This window comes from Cydia strobilella, chromosome 6 (genome assembly GCF_947568885.1).
Source record: "Cydia strobilella chromosome 6, ilCydStro3.1, whole genome shotgun sequence".
Taxonomy (NCBI): domain Eukaryota; kingdom Metazoa; phylum Arthropoda; class Insecta; order Lepidoptera; family Tortricidae; genus Cydia; species Cydia strobilella.
Genome location: NC_086046.1, coordinates 5,775,920 through 5,790,820, shown reverse-complemented (window position 1 = coordinate 5,790,820; position 14,901 = coordinate 5,775,920). Strand labels below are relative to the sequence as shown.

At 36.9% G+C, this 14,901-nt stretch overlaps 1 protein-coding gene across 2 annotated transcripts in view; it reads right to left on the bottom strand.

Annotated features, from left to right (window-relative positions):
• LOC134742379 (probable tRNA (uracil-O(2)-)-methyltransferase) overlaps positions 1-14,901 on the bottom strand; it is a 300,106-nt gene that overhangs the window by 88,832 nt on the left and 196,373 nt on the right. The gene's annotated exons all lie outside the window — the stretch shown is intronic.

The following is a 14,901-nucleotide window of genomic DNA, read 5'->3' as shown; positions in this document are numbered from 1 at the left end:
ACGTAATTTATAAATACGCCATTTACTCTTCGATTATCGATTGTCAACCTACACACTGGCTACATTTCCAGGATGCCTAGCCAAGATGAGAATTGTTTGCTCTACGACAAGCGAAACGCTTTCTGTCTGCCCGATTCGAACTTTAAGATACGTCAAATATTACGTCTAGATAGAATAGAATAGAATAAAATAAAAATTTATTCGTAAGCACAAACAAACATCACATAATATAACAATGAAACATAGAATAAGATTAAAGTGCCACGGAATGGCCTCATCTCAGCATATTGCTGGTGGCTTCCAGCGCTGATCTTCCGATACGACCATCAAGTGAGAAAAATCACGGAAGGCAACAGACAAGAAGAAAAAAGACAAAATAACATGACAGTGAACACAGTTAAATAAGAAAAAATAAATAAAAGTTACAATATCAAGAAGATGCAATATAACGACATGGTGCCATGGTGCCATGGTGCCATGGTGGACAGACATGGACATCATCGGCTTTCCTGCGGCAGAAGCGCCGGACGAATACCTAGACACGCCAGCATCAATGATGTCATCCGAAGGGCCTTTGTCAGCGTCAAAGTTCCGGCCATACTCGAGCCCGTAGGTCTGGCTAGGGACGATGGCAAGAGGCCTGACGGTATGACGTTGGTGCCTTGGAGGACGGGACGTCCTCTAGTCTGGGATGCCACATGCGTTGACACCCTCGCGCCGTCCCACCTTCCGGGCACTAGCAGTAATGCTGGTCGTGCCGCGTCCATGGCAGAAGACCTCAAACGCCGTAAATATGCCACCCTTGGCAGCGGTTATATTTTTGAGGCGTTTGGGGTCGAAACGCTGGGGCCGTGGGGTCCAAGCGCGCGCCGGGTATACAAAGAGATAGCGGCGCGCCTTATAGACGCCACAAGGGACCAGAAGGCTGGCCAGTATTTTGCTCAACGCATTAGCATTGCCATTCAACGTGGCAATGCTGCCAGCCTTCTGGGCACACTGCCCATCGGCAGTGACTTGGAGGACGTGTTTTATTTATAGGGCCTTTATTTTAAGTTTATTTATACCTAGTTTGTATTATTATTTTTAAGCCTATTTGTATTTGTATATTCATAGCTTTGTTTTTATAGATTAACTAGTTTATAGCACTTTATTATTATCATTGCACCTTTGCATAACTATACAACCTATGTCTCTAAAATATAACGACTAAATTAAATTAAAATTATTTATATAAAACAAGCATCGTTACTCAACACTGTATCGATCCGGTCCAACCATACCTTGGCTGAACATTACAGCTGCATATGCAACTAGCGCCACCGGTAGCTACACGAACTAAAAGGCAATGACAGACCAAACCAATATCGAGCGTTCATGAAATCAATTTACGATAATACGATATAGATTAGATATGTCAGCCACAGGTCAGCCATCTATCCAACTAGATAGTTTGATTTGTGTTTTGAGCATACACAAGAGAATTTGGGACGTGTACCGCCGTGCCCGGGTGGTCTAATGGTCAGGACGTTAGCCGCGTAAGCTGAAGACGCGGGTTCGATTCTCGCCTCGGCCACCGGTGGACTTGGTCACTTTTTCTTTAGTGTATGATATCTATTGCAGTTTATAGATATGTCAGTGTCAAAAGTGACGTTTTTGTTTGAAGAAACATCATTGTTGACACTGACATGTCTAATCCAAATCGTATCTTAAAGTTCGAATCGGGTGCCTCTATCACTCTTCTATGTCAGTGCAATAGAGACAGATAGCGTTTAGCTGTCGTAGCGCCATAGACATAGTATATACAAGTAGTTATAGACGCGCCACCGAGCGACCGGGGGTAAGAGAAAAAATATTCACATAAAATTTGGGCAGCATAGGATTTTTTCTCTTTCACTCTTATAAATTTCGGTATTTCGCCATCGCCTCCTACCTATGATGCCACCCGGTCGGTGATAAGGACAAAGCATGGCACTATTTTCTCTTTCCTCTTATAGGAATCGCAATAAGATTATCTTTCTCTATCAAAGAGTGTCAGGCCCTTCGTAGCGCAAGCGATTGTCATCTCATTGATTAAATAATTTAGCACTAAATATATAAAACTCAACTTACAAAAACATTAGTTTTCAAGGTTTTAGTTTTAGTTCATACATTAAGTAAAAGTTTCACCTGTCCCACTGTCTGTGTCAGTCTGTAATCAAATCTTGCAAGTTAAATTTGACCCACTTCCTGGTTTCCAAGGAAGCTGAAAATTTTGCATACATATGTAAGCCGGATGACAATGCAATATTATGGTACCATCGAGCTGATCTGATGCCGGAGACAGGAGGTGGCCATTGAAACTCTGTTATAAACCACGCAACCTAATTGTGTTTGGCGTTGTTAGAATTGTCTCGACGAGTATTAGTTGTCTTTGGAAAGAAAAGTACAGTCAGCGATAAAAGCTTCTATCAAAAATGAAATTTTTGACAAAATAGTACATACATTATGCAACGTAAGTGAAATAAAAAGTGAAATATTGTACGAGTCTGTATATTCACGACAGCCGCATCACAATTGCGAAGAAAAAACTATATTTTAAGCGAAATCATTCTTAAATACGGTGACATTTCAAACATTCGTCCGCCATATTGAAATTGTTTGGCAGTTTAGGCATCGAAGGCACAGACCCGTCGGCATTTAGCCACAATAGAAAATTCTGTAAAAATATATGAAACGGCTATTAAATTAATCAAATTAAATATTTTAAAGCATAAACAAAAAATTATAATTTATAAACGTTAGTATTTTCAAAGTATTTAAAATCATTTATTTATACCTACTTGGTTCGTATGAATTAATGACATAATGAAAAGAAAAGCTATAACACGAGTAACGAGAGCTTTTTTTTCAGGATCCATGACTCCCGCGGGAACAATATTATATAGGCCTTTGTCCTTCAGTACACCTGCATGAAATAAATTTTTTTTCGAGCAAGTGTGATGAATAACTTATTTTTAACCTAAAGAAGGTGGGTGATCTTATACTAAGTACTACGATCTGACTGACCTATGAATCTGACTGAACTGACCTATATATAAGTACATATACTAGCTGTTGCCCGCAACTTTGTATGCATGGATTTATACGTTTGTTGTTATATTCTACATAAACATTGTGCCTGATTGTGCAGCAAAAGATAACAGTAGGGTAAATAATCAAACAAACAACACGTAATTATTTGTCAGTTACAATATATTTTTGTCTTTCTACAGTTTCAAAAGTCCCTTATAATATTATTTTTTTTTGATATAAACCCCTATCTCAACCCCCTAGAAAAATAATTTCCCCTGTAGTTACTTCTGTGCACCCAGTTGGATCTGTGATTTCATCTCGTACTTAGTGTGAGCGCGACTGAACTTAGGTATTTGATACAATTTCGATACGTCATTTAGGCATTAAGTACAGAATAGACTTACTGACATCTATCGTGCAAGGAACGGCCCCGACGCTACGATGAGCTGAATAGATTAGTCGTTTAAATACAACACCGCGACTTTATCGCGGACGCTGGCGGCGCGCCAAAATAATGTTTTTATAATATTTAGTTGTCCGGCGACTGCAAGACTGCCTGTTGACTAAACTTGACATTGATGCGATTTATTCAAGCATTTCACGAAATTTCTCATTTTTTTGGCCGTATTTTTTGACGTGACAATCGCTTGCGCTACGATAACGAAACGCTTTGTCTCTCTATCACTCTTCCATATTAGTGCGACAGTGACAGTTGAGTTTCGTTCGTTACGAACCGTAAATGATTGGCAGGTTGGCTGCGCACCCTGGTATACGGAAGGTCAGGTGATTAACCTACTTGGGGAGTCTAAAAGCGAACGACGCATTTGCGTGTGTCCATACAATACCATTGAATTATTCCACCCGGCATCGAGGGACGCTCATTATCGGTTATTTCGGTAATTACAAATAATAACTAACTAGGAGGGAACATGTCAAATAATTTTATGAAATACTTTTTAGATTTGTGTTCCCTGTGGGGTGGACTATTTCAGTTTATAATTTATATATATTTAGTAGTGTGACTACTTAAAAAACAAAAATGAAAATATTTCATAAATAGCTCAAGAAAATTAAACAAATCAGCGGAAATAATTCGTGTAGTTTTGAAAATTGGTATAGTTATACCTTGTGGTGTCCAGATGAACATACTGAGTCCTTGAGGGTGGGGGCCTTTCCTGAGGGTGGGGGGAGGGGGGGTTGAAGGTACCTTTTTCATATTTTTTGCTCCTATCTCGAATACCTACCTGTGCGAATAGCATTACAATTTATTCGGACAAAACTTTTAACACATAAAATTTCCTACAAATTTGATTAGTTTATTTTTACTCTACGATAAATACTTTAGGAGCTACACTCCCCACCCTCGAGGACTTTTAGTATGTTTATCTGGACACCACAATATAACTATACCAATTTTCAAAACTACACGAATTATTTCCGCTGATTGCCCATATTCGGCTTAATTTGAGGTGGCTAATGTAGGTAATGTATTTATTAACAATTCCTTTTCAATTGTACTTTGTAGGGTTTGTCTTTATTGATTGTAAGTAGTGTTTACTTTGGATTTGGACACTTAGTACGCGATGATTGAGGCCCTTCATACACTTTTTAGACTAACCCTTCTAAAAACACTTACATTGACAGTACATATATTCAGTGTTTTGTTCGAAAAGTCACTGAAATACCGATTTACGGAAATACTATTTATTGCCCATACACACGTACATTGCTGACTGCGCTGCGCCCAAGACGGAATGTGACAGCCCCTGTTCTCATATCTATCTCTGGATTTTTATTCGGAACGACTCGCCCCCTAATTATTTCTTTCGGTACAACAAAAATCCACAACATTTACATAGACACTAATAGACACTAATACATACTATTCCATACTTAATATTATAAATGCAAAAGTGTGTTTGTCTGTCTGTCTGTTACCTCTTCACGCTTAAACCACTGTACCGATTTAGTTGAAACAAAGATAGATATAATTCTTCAAATCGAAATGTCGTGCACACTTGTTACAAATTCAATTACAGACATCACAGTAACATATCAGTCACTCACTCGCACACTTATCACACACACTTTTACATTTCCGCGGCAATTTGATGATTTGTTTTAGTTTTAGTCTTTGTTTTAGTTTTAGTCTTAAGTTTAGTTCGTTCTGGTGTTGGTTTTTTCTGTAACTTTCGTTATAAATATATTTAAAAAAGGCGGTTATTAATATTTTGTTTGTCTTAATTTTCTGTTTAATAATGTTTGTATTTCTATGTCAATGTAAATTTTATTTGTGTGTCGTTGGCGTACGTGTCGCCATTATTTTTAGATTAAGCCAGGTCCCCACAGAAAACCAGCGCCACGGTTTGCCGCGGCACTATGCTCAGTGGGGATCCTTTTTGGCGTCCAAATGTTTTTTTGTCTGCATGCTTTTCTTTTTTTTTATGTACTATGTTGTGGCGTCAAATAAATGTATTTTCTTTCTTTCTTCTTCTTTCTTATATAACTCCGTAATAGATGGATACAGTCTAAGGAAAAAACGTGCCTCGAAAATCAAGAAAATTTGATTCTCGTTCAGAGGGCGCTACTAGCTTTGGCCTACTGTCGTATAGACGGCTTTGACGGTTTCGTTTGTTATTTAACAATTTTAACGCATATCAGTGAAAGAGCATGGGTCAAAATCATAAAAATAATTAATGCAAATAAAAAAATCATTTATCCATATTTAAATACATTTTATCGTATTTTTATAAATCTTCATTTTTAGTTTTAAAGTGTGTCGACAGATGGCAGTGAATTTACTGGGGTTACAAAATTTACTATGACAGTACCGCTCTAGTATAAGTTACTCTATGGTTGAAATTTGGTATAAGTTAAGATAGTTTGAGTCCCGGGGAAGGACATAGAGTAGTTTTTTCTCCCAGAAATCATCCTTTAAGGGAATGAAAAGCGGGGTGGAAGTGTGTATAGGAAATCGATAAAAAGCAGATTGGATAAAAAATAAGCTACCCAAATTACTAACTTCACGCAGACGAAGTCGCGGGCAAAAGCTAGTTGTATATCCATATCCATACTAATATTATAAATGCGAAAGTGTGTCTGTCTGTCTGACTGTTACCTCTTTACGCTTAAACCGCTGTACCGATTTAGTTGAAATTTGGTATACCTAGAGATAGTTTGAGTCCCGGGGAAGGACACACAAGGGTCGTTTTTTTATCCCAGAAATCATCCTTTAAGGGGGTAAAAAGGGGGATGGAAGTTTGTATGGGAAATCGATAAAAAGCAGATTGGATAAAAAGAGTCGCGGGCTAAAGCTAGTAAATAATAAATGTCAACAAAGCAAGAGCTTTTGCTGCGATTTTTCCATCAGGCGTTGTGCTATTTTTTATCTTGCTGCATTGCATTACTTTTAAATGTTACTGAGAAAACGAACCAAACGCTTTAGTAGTACGTAACTACGTATAAGTAGTTGAAATGAGTAAACAAATTTTTTTACCCCGGATAAACTCCTAAGTATGAAAACTGTGTGAGTTTGCAGTTTCTGCACCTCGCAAGTTATAAACAGGTTTTATCACTTCGCAAACTCGACAAAATTTTGTGTGAGTGTAATTAATTAGGTTTAGTAGCATAAACTTTATCAAAAGCATGCAAAAGCTATTAATTATATGTACCGGCCAATAATATATCACCTTTGAGTGTTTTTGTATGAGCTTGTATAGAGTAAACAATATAGGTTAGTTTGTTAGATTGCATATTTTACTAGTCATTTTATACAAATATATGATGAATATTGCAATGAAATACTGTGAACAATACAACAATACACAATACAATACAATACATTACAATAGGATACTCAGCATATTACAATTTTTTTTTACTAGAGGTTTCTAGTAAACAATACATTAATAAAAAAAACCTCTATGAAAAAACCATTATATGAGGCCAATTTTTCTCATCTCCCGTAAAAAGGAATACTACTAGACTACCTAAAGCAGTGAGATGGAAGTCACTCACAAATATTAAAAAAAAAGTTATACCGTAAAAACATGGAGGTGATATATTATTGGCCGGTACTATATGTATGTGTACCTATATACTCGTATGTGTATGGTATAACGTCTGCAATTGATTTTGCACTACGTAGGATAATTTCCATTCCATACAGGGATAAGTTCGCCTTGTTGTATTTTATTTACTCTGTGACTGTGTTTTTCGTGTTGTTATTTTTTATATACAATAAAGTATTAATACATACATACATAATTCAATTACTTACTAAAATAGTATTTAATACAATCGTGATATAATGTAGAGCTTTTCAGTCGAGATTGAAAAGCTTGATTATATCACTATTGTACATTATCTTCCTCGCGTTATCCCGACATTTTTGCCACGGCTCCTGGGAGCCTGGGGTCCGCTGGGTAACTAATCCCGAGAATTGCCGTAGACACTCGTTTTTGCGAAAGCGACTGTCATCTGACCTTTCAACCCAGAGGGTAAACTAGACCTTATTGGGATTAGTCCGGTTTCCTCACGATGTTTTCCTTCACCGAAAAGCGACTGGTAAATATCAAATGATATTTCGTACATAAGTTTTCTCATCGTACTCATTGGTACGAGCCGGGGTTTGAACCGGCAACCTCCGGATTGAAAGTCGCAAGCTCTTACCGTTAGGCCACCAGCGCTTATATCACTATTGTACATACAATACTTTTTCTACAAGTCAACAAAAATAATACTTTTAACTAGTAAAATCTCTGCTTTGCCCTAAGGTTGACTGGTAGAGAATGCTTCATAGCATTAAGTCCGCCCTTTGTTCGATTGTATTTTTTTGTGTAATTCGACAATTAGAGACTGGATACGTCTCTAACAAAGTATCTAACATTTCGTTGATTCCATAGGTATTTGTAACTAATTTTTGTAATTTTCGGTTTATTTCTATCGCTTGTTAAAGATTGACATATAAAAGTGCCTCTGTGGCCTATTTGCTGAATAAATCTTTGATGTTTGATGTTCCTTTGTGTGATACAAGTGCTGTCCGTACCCTCGTCAAAAACGCCTTACTACGTAGGCGAACAACACACGAACGCGAAGCAAAGCGGCGCGGCGCGGGGTGAATCAATTCTTTGATACCGATAAATAGAAGTGTCCTACGTGGGCGATCTCGTTGCGAACGCGAACGCCGTGGGCCCGCCGTGCCGCGCTGCGAAGGTTCGCTGCGCGTTCGCGAGTTGTTCGCTTAAGTAAGACGCTGCGTTACGCCGGCTATTGGCACAGTTTTTGTTGTGCTACAGTGCGGTTAGTGGTCCATTTCTTACCGAACATATCATAGGTACCTACTAAAGCTCAATCCTGTGATGATCTTTAATTAAGTTAGTTAACCGTTGAACAACTTCATTCGCTGCTACCGCGGCACGCTCGCTTCGCTTACTCGACTCGCGCGCTGTTTATTCGCAGTTCAACCTAACACTCCTCCTCGCTTCGCTTTAGTATAATAGAACAACCGACAGAAGCTACTATAATTTAGGTTTTTACATGTAATTATTGAAGTAAAACTTCTTTAAGCGTGACTAGGGGGTAACTTAGATTTTTTTACTGACGGAAGTAACGCTCAGTAGTGACACACGCACAATAGGACACAACTGACACAAGTCAAAGTGCAAGCATAACGATAAACGTTATCGTAAAGAAGTTTTACTTGAATCGCGCGTAAAGATTACACGCACACACTTTTTTATGTTTTATACGTCATGTAATTACTATAAGTTATGTATGTCTTATAAAAAATAATTAGCCAATTACAAACTTTATGTACATATATTTATAAATACGAAGTATGTTAGATAATTCCTACCATATATGTTATAAACATATATTTTTGTTGGTATCCCTCACATTTGTTATATGTTGTAAATGATATTAAAATTAGATTATATCAAATGTTGGTATATATTATAACCGTTTCTCGTCACTTGACCTAATAGTTACTTGTTTTACAATGGGGCAAAGTTGTTGTCTATGTAACCCCTCGTGATAATATTGATAAATAAATTGCTTTGCTACCGAGTAAAACTCAAAAATTTTCACTAATTTTCACCAATGCGACGAAAATACAAAATTATCTCTTTATAAAGTCAACTCTAACAGCCAACATGGCGAAACATATCAAAGATTGCATCAAATTATTTGCTTGTAGATAAAGAGCTACTTTTTTATTTGTGTTTCAAAGATAAAGAGTCTTTACGAGCTTAAAAATCATATACTACTATAAAAACTGAAGAAAGTTATTATAGCAATGTGTAATATTATATTTCAATCTACCTATCGCACTGTGCTTATTCCTTTTCCTAAACATACTGCTTGAAATAATAGAGCTATACCTGTCTCTTTTCAAACATGCTACCTACGTAACATTTTAAGAAACTTTTTATTAAAAAGTACCATTCACTTTACTTTTGTTATGTTATTTTCTTTCGTTTCTTCTATGCTTCTAATAGATTAAATGTATTTTAGACTTTTCGGCAGGATAGTATTTACTAAGTACCTACCTAAATACCTTCTGGTTTATGTTTTGTCTTTCGGTTTAGTTAATATAGGTACAATAGCACAAATGTAATAAACACTTGTAATAATGAATAATATTTTGAAAAATATTCCTGTAATCTCTCTTTTTTTTGTGTGGCAATAAATGTTTTCTTATTCTTTTTCATATCATTTTACACACTAATAACTCCACATTTATATTCATATATGTCATGATGAAATGAAGCCAGCAGTATACATAATGAATGGGGTTGTCAGAACTTGGTTAGCGTCCATTGTATCCTTAAACCGCTGTAGCATGACAAAGATAATTAAAGTGTGACTTCAATCGTTTGTACCGTGACGTGACAAAGACAGGTGAATAAGTAGAGTCTCTGATTCGTTACGTGTATAAAGTCTAGTAGCCCTAACTTATAACCTTGTGTCACTAACATAAAGATTTAACCTCTTTATCGGTATGTGGTAATTATCCAAACCGAATTTTAAGTCATCTTTTTGCACTTTTTTCTAGAACATTTTTTTCTGCTCGATAGGTGTTGCTGTAGCAACAGGATTGAACCCACGATTTTTGATCATGATAATAATGATGATGGTATCATGTTATCCCTCAGAAGGGATTTCCATTGTTCGCGATCCAGCGCGGCCTCCTCCAGCCCCGCCCAGCCGAGGCCAACTGGTGCAGCCTCCGTTTCCACTGTGCGCCTCCAGGTGGTACGTAGGCGACCTTGCCCCCTTTTTCCGGAAACCACACATATTGAAATATTAATGGCTTCTAGCAAGCGTAGTTAACATGAAGGATGAAAGACTCCGAATTCCCTTAACTTGCGTAAAATGTATCGTATTATTTAGGGCAGCCATTCTCAAAGTGTGCTCCGTGGACCCCTAGGGGTCCGCAAAACCTCTGCTGGGGCTCCGCGAGAATACTTACAATAATTAGAAAAAAACCAGCTCTTCGATAGGTAGGTATATATGGTCCACAGGACGAACGATTTTTTTAAATTTGGGGCTCCGTCATATCGCTTTCCAAAAGGGTTCCGTCACCAAAAAAGTTTGAGAACCGCTGATTGAGGGGTTAATGTTTTATATAAGAAGACCATAAAGAGTCGCGAAAAATCATATTTTACTTCGTTCTGGATATTTAGAAACATAACGATTATAGTTAAACCAAGAAAAGTCTGCAGCGATTTTGACAGCACACGCAGTGCAGGTGTTATTTTAAACATCAAACTTCTATGAAATTATGACGTTAAAATAACAATGGCACTGCGTGTGCTGTCAAAATATCTGCAGAATTTTCTTGGTCTAACTCTAAAGTTTCAAGTCATAAAAATAATTCTGTCTGCAGCCTCTTAGAAAAATTGCCGCATTGTCTGCAATGCAACAAGACGCCGTAAAATCCATAAATAGTTGTTACTCTTGTATAGAGGAGAAAGGTAGTAAAATAATATATACAGCCCAGTACTTTAGTGCCTTTTTCCGGCCATAGCCGGAGGGCACGTATGCCGTCTGCACTAACAAACGTGTCCATTCACTTTCCAATATTAACAAATGACAACAATTACTGTGTATTTGATGTGCAGTGTGCAGTTTATGTGAAATATGACAATTAGGCACAAGACTCGAGAATTTTCTCATAAATGTCGCATTCGCGTAAATTCATACACGAGGGTAATATTTTCACGTTAAACCTTATATAAAATAAGTTCCCCTTGAGTGAGGATGACAAATTATCGGTTGTGTATCTAAAATTAACTTTTGTGAGCTCCTATATGTATTAGGGACCCTATACAAAATGAACTTTTAAAAGTAAAAAGAGTGATATTTTCTTATTATTTTCGGTAAGAATATGATGTCAAGGTTTAAGGGATTAAAAAGGTAAAACACCATAGTTAAAATAATCAATGGATAAAACACAAAATCAACAACGTAACATTTATCATAAGTAATTAATCATGATTAGTTATTACTATTTGTGCTGATATATAATTAGTAGCTTTTGCCCGCGACTTCGTCTGCGTGGAATTAGTGACAGCAGCTAAAGTGAGTGTAGCGCCTGGATAAAGTCTAATGGCAGTCATTCAATTTGAGCATATGCTTAGTTGCTTACATAAATTAACAGACAATACATTAATTATCTCAATTCCACCCCCCGTTTCACCCTCTTAAGGGATGATTTCCGACATAAAAACTATCCTATGTCTATGTCCTTCCCCGTGACTCAAACTATCTCTATGCCAAATTTAAACTAAATCGGTTCAGCGGGTTAAGCGTGAAGAGGTAACACACAGACAGACAGACTTTCGCATTTATAATATTAGTATGGATATGGATTATACGCCGCAGGGGAATATTAAATAGTAATTTATTTATTTTACTTTTTATAGTTTTTTAATATTTACTTTATATAGTTTCAAGTTTTAAATTGTATAGTTTATATATTTACTAAAATATGTTTATTTTCTTTGTTGATATGCAATGCAATGCATGCATTAAAATATTTTTATTTATTTTAGACACCAACAATAATATACACCTATGCATGCAGTATTATAACCAGTCGTAATAAGCATCTATCAAACGCAGTGTTTTTATTGATACGTCAAAAGTGAAAGCCAGACGAATGGCTAGAACAAGTTCCGTTTTGGCAATGCCCAATGGGGGCCTACTTACATCCACAACATTATACGCGGCCAAGATAGATTGTGCATATTAAATAAACAATAACTGCCTTTGTACGAAGTTCTTTTTCTTTAGCCTAGTCATTAAGGCCACGAAAGCTTCCTCAAATTAGAGAAGTTTTAAACGTCTTGTGAATTACCAAAATAGCATTTAATCTTTTCAATACGCTACAAGCTTACCATTTTGCCTAATTACCATAAGTGTCGTACTCTTGGATACATTGATTCTATAGTTAGCTGGCAAAGAAATGTTTGAAAAAAAATAAAGGTTTCACTGTAGGCACATTAAGTGATTGGCAGTTCTCAAGAAGTTTCCGAAAGATAAGAATATCGCGAGAAGCTTCTCGAGAAATTTCTCTTGAAAGGAAATTTCCGAGAAAGTACTTTAAATATACAAAATTTTAGATTACTTGTTGACAACAATAACAAAGAGAAGTTGGCCTTTAGAATCGTCTAATTGGTTCGAATACCTTACGCAAAGTTATTAATCACTTACGTAATAAATTTAAAAAATATGAAATTTGATATTATTTAGGATTACATGTATATCTCAGAAATTTCCGTCCAAGACAAATTTCCCGAGAATCATTTAGACATTTCAGGGGAAGTCATTCTCGAGAACGAGAATATTCTCGCCGGCACATCACTTGCCGCACATAACTTATTTCACAATCTTACTGCGAATGTACTTGAGGTGAAAAAACCAACAAATGATTTTGAAGCGAAACAATGGCGGTTTTTTTTTAATTCTCCAAAAGGTTCTTAGCTGATGGTTCTGCTTACAGGAACAAAATTGAATGAAGTAATAACTGTAATCAGTCAATATGTCGCTTGCGTGTCGCAGTGCTGTTAGTTGTGATGCCTAAACTAGAAGCCTTTGTCGGATCTTCGGGCGCCAGACGGTTCCACTTTTGTCGTCTATCACTATGGCCGTCACTTTCGCACTTACATACTTGTTAGAACGTGACAGGCATGGTGACAAGCGATAAAAATGCGACCGTGCTACCCCCGCTGATCTAATAATGTTGCGATCCTCACTAGATTACAACTCAATTAATCAAACACGCGACGATACGTGCGTCGAGCAGGAAACGAGAGACAATACTCTAGTATAATAAAGGTTAAACCTAATAAAACCTTCATCGAGGTGCGAGCTCTTAAAATAAAAACCGGCCAAGTGCGAGTCGGACTCGCGTTTCAAGGGTACACAACTTTTATCACTGAGTTTAACACTAAATTTAAATTTGAGTGAAATGTCTAAAAAACCCGTAGGGATCGGATCAAAAACTAAGTAATTAAGTCCGACTCATGCTTAACTGCACATTTCTTATAGATTTTCTTGTCATCTACAGGTAAAGAACTACCTATTATGTGTATTCGCTTCTAATAATGCAAATGGCAATAAATACACGTGATGAAGTAGACTCCAATCCAATCATCGAAGCCCCGCGTAGGTACGCAACGCGCAGCGCGCGCGCCGGAATGCTGCCACTCGCATCGCACAAACTTGCGAAAACTAAAAAGCTATCACATGTTATGGGTCGAAAAGTGTATAATTGCCTTCCGCGTGAAATTGTTACTGCAAAAAGTGCGTCAATGTTTAAAACTAAACTCAGACAATGGCTCCTCGAGCAGACGTTCTATGACCACAAAGAGCTTTTTATAAGTAAACCCATGTCATAGAATAAGAATAATATTGTATAATACCTACATATTGTAGTACCTATTGACTTGTAATTTTATATTATTAATAAATGATGATTATGATTATGATTATGATTATGATTATTTTTTTCAAAATTGTAGACCCAGTAGTTTCGGAGATAAAGGGGGGGGTGGTCATTTTTGTGTTATTTTCTTAAATAACTTCTAAACTATTTATTTTAAAATTACAAAAAAAACATATTTGAGATTCTTAAAATAAGCTCTTTCATTTGATATGTAAAACGATATAGATTGAAAAACTTTATTTTTTAGGGTTCCGTACCCAAAGGGTAAGAACGGGTCCCGTTACCCTATTACTAAGACTCCGCTGTCCGTCTGTCCGTCTGTCCGTCTGTCCGTCTATCCGTCTGTCCGTCTATCCGTCTGTCTGTCACTAGGATGTATTTCATGAACCGTGATAACTAGACAGTTGAAATTTCCACAGATGATGTATTTCTGTTGCCGCTATAACAACAAATACTAAAAAGTACGGAACCCTCGGTGTGCGAGTCCGACTCGCACTTGGCCGGTTTTTTAATTTTCTCATTTAACCCCAAAAAGTACCCCAATGTTTAAAATTAATTTGTTTACGTTACATGTTCGTCTTTGGGTTGCAAACTTACATTTATGTGTACCAAATTTCAACGTAATTGGTCAAGTAGTATCGGAGAAAATGGACTGTGACAGACGGACAGACAGACAGACGCACGAGTGATCCTATAAGGGTTCCGTTTCTTCCTTTCGAGGCGTACCTCAAAAGGAAAAAACGGTTCCGTAGAACCCTAAAAAACATATTAAGTATAGTCCGTTTGCTATCTACATTCTCGGCAGCTACGGTCCAATTTTTAACGAGATTTTTATATTTTATTTCACCTAGAAATGACTGGCCTTTCTCCGCCATTCGCACATTTTGTCGTAACGA